Genomic DNA, 5,844 nt, shown 5'->3' with positions numbered 1-5,844 from the left:
CTCTCTCTCTCTCTCTCTCTCTCTCTCTCTCTCTCTCTCTCTCTCTCTCTCTCTCCATCATTGCCCGCCCTCCTCGTCCTCAGAAGATATCAAATGCCTCGCCGGAAACTTCCTGCCGTCGGCCTGCTCTGGCTTGGGTGGGTCAGCCGGACCTCACCTAGGCCACTGCCGCCGCCACGACTCTAAGCTCCGACTACATTGGGATCGAGCTTTATTTTCTCAGGTCGTCCCCAACGAAAAGAGAGAGAAAGGGAGATTGGGTCTGACGACCCTTTCGGGTTGACCTGTCGGTTTTGTCGCCCTCTTATCGCCGCTGGGCTCTCCACCGATCGTGGTTGGGATCGTCGTGGGTCGCCGGAGAACAACCGAAGCTTCTCCATTGTGATTCGGCATGTCGATGCTCCAAAAAATAATCCAAAGACGTCGGTGAACTCGTGTCGACGCGTACTTCAACACTACGACCTTAAACCTTGAATTTGACATTTCAAGAAAAAACTCGAATATGAACATGAACTTTAACTTCAAAAATTACCAGGTGTGGTTACTAACCCTTGTAACCCAACGAAAACCCGATAAATTTCTACGAGGTTTCACAATTAAAATACGATTTACGGCTTTTAGAGTCAAGAAGCACGTGTGGCCTCCTAAGTTTATAGTTTATGGCTTATGATGAGATCAATAGTTGGTAAGCTCTAGCATATACAAGGTATATGATGATCAAGTACGTACTAGTCACCTTTAGTCTATATAGGGTTTATGATGATCGAGCACTAGCCCCTGTATGTATAGTTTGGATTTATGATGATCGAGTACTAGTCAACTCTCATGTATATAGGGTTTAGGGCTTATAAAGATCAAACAATAATCAGCTCTCGTATATAACTGTATATATGATTTACGGTTTATGATGATTGACCAATAATCAGCTCTAGTGTATACGTGATATATGATAATCAAGCATTAGTCACCTCCAGTGTATATTGTGTTTATGATGATCGAGTACAAATCACTTCTCATGTATATATGGTTCAAGGTTTATAATGATAAAGAAATAGTCACCTTTAGTGAATATATGGTTTAGGGTTTATATAGACAAGCACAATGAACCTATGTAAAAAGTCAGACATGTTTATGTCCTGATCTAGGCATTAAGTTAGACATGTTTATGTCTCGCTAGACAAGGCATTAATTACGCTTATGCTCCCCAAATAGAAACATAAGTGTAATTAAACTGAAAAGACAAAAATAGATCAATTTTCTAGTGTTCGATCTTAAAGGTTGACTAATTTAATGCCTCCCACTTTCACAAAAAGGATAACCAGCTGAAACCCTAAACCCTAAACCCTAATTGTTAAACCGAAAGGACAAACACGTCATTTCCTCGCATAGGTAAGAGTATATAAATAAAATGAAACCCTAGCTGCACTTTTTCTCCTCTCTTTTCCCCCTTGTGCATTCCTCTCTACCTTTCTTCACTCTCTCCCCCTATCTCGCCCCGATGTCCACCGGCGTCCGAGATGAGCTGAGCGTGCGGCTGGGGCTCACTGGCCACCACCATTCAGCTAGTCTCTCTCTCCTCTACCTCCTCCTAATCACCGATTGACATGCATCCATCGCCTTCTCAAGATTGAAATCCAAACCCTAAATCCCCAAATCCAATTTTCGGCCTAATCTCTCCCTCTCCGGCAAACTCGTGCTCCGTGAAGCTAAACCCATCACTTTTGTCTTGTTTTCACTCCTCCTTGAGCTCTGATTTCCCTAAATAAAGCCCTAATCTAATTTTCTTTTCTTTTGTATTTCTAGGTTTTGGTCGAAGTTTTCCGGCGACTATGTAATAAGTTGACCAGGCGACCTCGTTGACTTTTAGGGAGTTCTATCTTGTTCTAATGGAGCCGAAGTACATTTAGGTGGCGTTGTGGAAGTAGCGGCTGCGGTTTTGGGTTGAGGCAGTGGCTTTCTAGCGAGGGGAGGATCCATGTTCTTATTTTGATTCTCTGATTTGGTCTTGGTTAAGCGAGGAAGAGATTTAAACGCAGTCTGGTTCATTGATTTGGTACTGTGTTGGTTCACAAGGGTAAGGATTTCCCTTGTTTTGTTGTAGTGTTGTTGTTTTCTTGTGTGGTTTTGCTATTGATGGCTGATTTGAGTGTTTTGGTTGCTTGTATGTCAAGAACTTGGTGTTTTGAAGAATACAGATAGGTCGCCGGAACCCGTAAGAATATTCCGGCAAGTCGCTGGAATTTGGCGACCGATTCCAACAAAACAGCAGATCCGGCAAAGAGCAGAGAAGGTAATGTTCGACTTTTCCTTACGAATTGTGTCGTAATCACCTGTAAGAAAGTCAGGTCTTTGTGGGAATTGGGTTGCTCTCTGGTTCAGCAGTGTTGGTTCGTTCTCTATGATAGTATATGATTTTTGGTTTTGGTTGTGTGATAGATCGATGGATATGAGATTGAAAAATCTGGATGGCTGTGTTATTGTAGGTTGATATTATTCTTTCAGATGGTTATTTGGCTAGAGCTCTTGTTCCCAGTGGTGCCTCTATCGGTAAGTTTAGTGCAATGTATAGGTCTGTGTATTGAGTATAGTGGAAAAGTTGGTTTATTTTGGTTATTGGATTTGCATGTTTTTACTGGATTCTAGAATTTGATTGCTTGATCATAGTTTGATATGTGTATTGTTGATTTTGTGTTGAAAGTTGTTTGTAGAATTTGGAGGATCGGATGTGTGTACTTGTGTTTGATGATCTTACTTAACTGGTTAGCTTTCCTGAAATTGCACTACTGAAGAGATCTGAAAACCCTTCTCTTAATTGAATCAGAACCTCATTGAAGTGAAGTAAATCCAAGCTGGTTATTTACATTGCTTTGTGGTCGAGTGGACTAATTTATGTTAGTTTAAATGTCGTATGCAAGATTTGGTATCTTGCACTTATCTTTATTGACCGCATAATTGATAGTTTTTTTTTACTGTGCATGACTGATAGTTGATGGTGTTGTTCTGTTCTATCCAGACATTGAGTGTGCAAGCATTCAATGGAGCATACGGAATAAATTATGGAAGAATTGCAGATAATGTTCTCCGAAAAAGTTGCTACACTAAGAGCAGCAAAGATAAAGAATGTTAAGATATATGACACAGTTAAAAGCATCTACAATGCAACAAAGATGTTAAAGTTAGATGATGTAGTTCATATAAAAGTAGGACACTTTCTGAGTTGAGCATTGCTTGGTCACCATGTTATAAGTGTATCATGAAACTATTAGATTTTGCAAATTAAATAGGTAGACTTTGCTCACAAAATGTACAGCCGCTAAACAAATCAGGTACGTTCATCTCCGTAAACAAAATCAAGTACATAATCGACGTTCATGTACAGCTGCTAAACAAAAGAGGTACGTTCATCTCTGTAAACAAGTAGACCTCTTCTCTAACAAAACACGTAGACCTTTACTCAGAAATAAACAGACTATGCATCGTAAGAGCGTACCCCTCTCATGCAAGAGTGAGTCTGGGAATTCTCGACCTTTACTCGGAAACAAGCAGACCATTCTTCTAATGAAAATAGTAGACTCGACATATTAAATGAGTAGACATTAATTGCAAAATTAGTACTGCATATAAGAGCAGTACATGTCGTAACATTTTAAGTACAACCCTATAACATGTCTACTTTTATAGAAGCAAATGTTTCATGAAAGTAGTAGATTCGACATGTTAAACGGGTAGACTTTGTTTACAAAATGAGTAGACCTTGCCTATAAGACCAATACACTTTCCTAACAATGTGAAGTACGACCATCCGAAAAGTCAACCTTTATAGAAGGAAATGTCTCATGAAAGTAGTAAAACAAGTAGACCTTTACTCGGAAACAGGTACTCCTCTCAAGAATTCTTCAAATGTCTATGAATTCTGGACACTTTAGAGTTGGTCTACGCGTATCATGAGTCAAGAATCGAACATATTGTACACCATGTTCACAAAACAGGTTGGTTAGTCTTCGTAAACAGGTAGACCATTTTGCCTCACAAAAAAAGTAGACATGTACTCGTAAATAAGTAGACCAGGCTTCGTAAACAAGTAGACCTCTTAAGAATTCTTCAAGTGTGTGTGAATTCTGGACTCTTTAGAGTTGGTCTACTTGTAGTGTGAGACAATGATTCGAAAACCTAGCACACCATGTTTACAAAACAGGTAGGTTTGTGTTCGTAAACAGGTACACCATTTTGTCTCACAAAAAAGTAGACTCTTTCTCGTAAATAAGCAGACCAGGCTTCGTAAACATGTAGACCTCTCAAGAATTCTTCAAGTGTGTGTGAATTCTGGACTCTTTAGAGTTGGTCTACTTGTAGTGTGAGACAATGATTCGAAAACCTGGTAGACCATGTTTATAAAACAGGTAGGTTTGTGTTCGTAAATATGTAGACCATTTTGTCTCAACAAAAAAAGTAGACCCTTTCTCGTAAACAAGCAGACCATGCTTCGTAAACAAGTAGACCTCTCAAGAATTCTTCAAGTGTGTGTGAATTCTGGACACTTTAGAGTTGGTCTACACGTAGTATGAGTCAATGATTTGGAAACCTGGTAGACCATGTTTACAAAACAGGTAGGTTCGTGTTCGTAAACAGGTAGACCATTTTGTCTCACAAAAAAAGTAGACCCGTACTCGTAAATAAGCAGACCAGACTTCGTAAACAAGTAGACCTCTCAAGAATTCTTCAAGTGTGTGTGAATTTTGGACTCTTTAGAGTTGGTCTACTCGTAGTATGAGACAATGATTCGAAAATATGGTAGACCATGTTTACAAAACAGGTTAGTTTGTATTCGTAAACAGGTAGACCATTTTGTCTCACAAAAAAAGTAGACATTTTCTCGTAAATAAGCAGACCAGGCTTCGTAAACAGGTAGACCTCTCAAGAATTCTTTAAGTGTGTGTGAATTCTGGACACTTTAGAGTTGATCTACACGTAGTATGAGTCAATGATTCGGAAACCTGATAGACCATGTTTACAAAACATGTAGTTTAGTGTTCGTAAACAGGTAGACCATTTTGTCTCACAAAAAAAGTAGACTCGTACTCATAAATAAGCAGACCAGGCTTCGTAAACAGGTAGACCTCTTAAGAATTCTTCAAGTATGAATTCTGGACTCTTTAGAGTTGGTCTACTCGTAGTGTGAGATAATGATTCAAACAGCTTGTACACTATGTTCACAAAACATGTAGGTTAGTCTTCGTAAACAAGTAGACCATTTTGATCTCGTTCTCTTTTAATCTTAACCGTTGATTCCTTCTTTGAAAACCCAACCAAGGTCAACTGACCCAAATTGGGTCAAGCACTCCTCTCTCGCGTACGATGAGAGCTGAGAAGCTCTTCGTCCTCTGCCGTCTTCTCCGACGCCGCCCGGCCGACTCTGGCCACCATTCTCCACAAAACCACCACCAAATTTCTTCTCTCTTTCCCCTCTACATAACCCAGCCCGTGTTACGCACATACTGATTCAAAGATAAATCGACGGCGAGAAGCTCCGACTGTATTCGTTTGTTTCCGCCGTCTCCGGCAATGACTTGGCCTAGAACTGGCATATTCGAACTTTTCCCTTCATTCTCTGCACCCTAGTGCCCTTATTCCCTCGAATCTTTTACAAAACTTAATAACCCCTTTACTGTCGAATTTGAGTTTTCCGGCGAGCTGCTACAGTGGATGCCGACGAGGCTTTCTGACGTCCTCTACTTCTTCCGATGACCTAGGTCGACTTCAGAGGTGTTAAGCAGTGGTAAGTGACTTTGTAGCTACTGAGCAGGGCTGCTGTGTTTTCCGGTGTGTTTTTGAGAGAGAGAGAGA

The sequence above is a fragment of the Fragaria vesca genome, linkage group LG6, assembly GCF_000184155.1.
Source record: "Fragaria vesca subsp. vesca linkage group LG6, FraVesHawaii_1.0, whole genome shotgun sequence".
Classification (NCBI taxonomy): domain Eukaryota; kingdom Viridiplantae; phylum Streptophyta; class Magnoliopsida; order Rosales; family Rosaceae; genus Fragaria; species Fragaria vesca.
The sequence above is the reverse complement of the archived record's forward strand: the minus strand, read 5'-3'. Positions refer to the sequence as shown.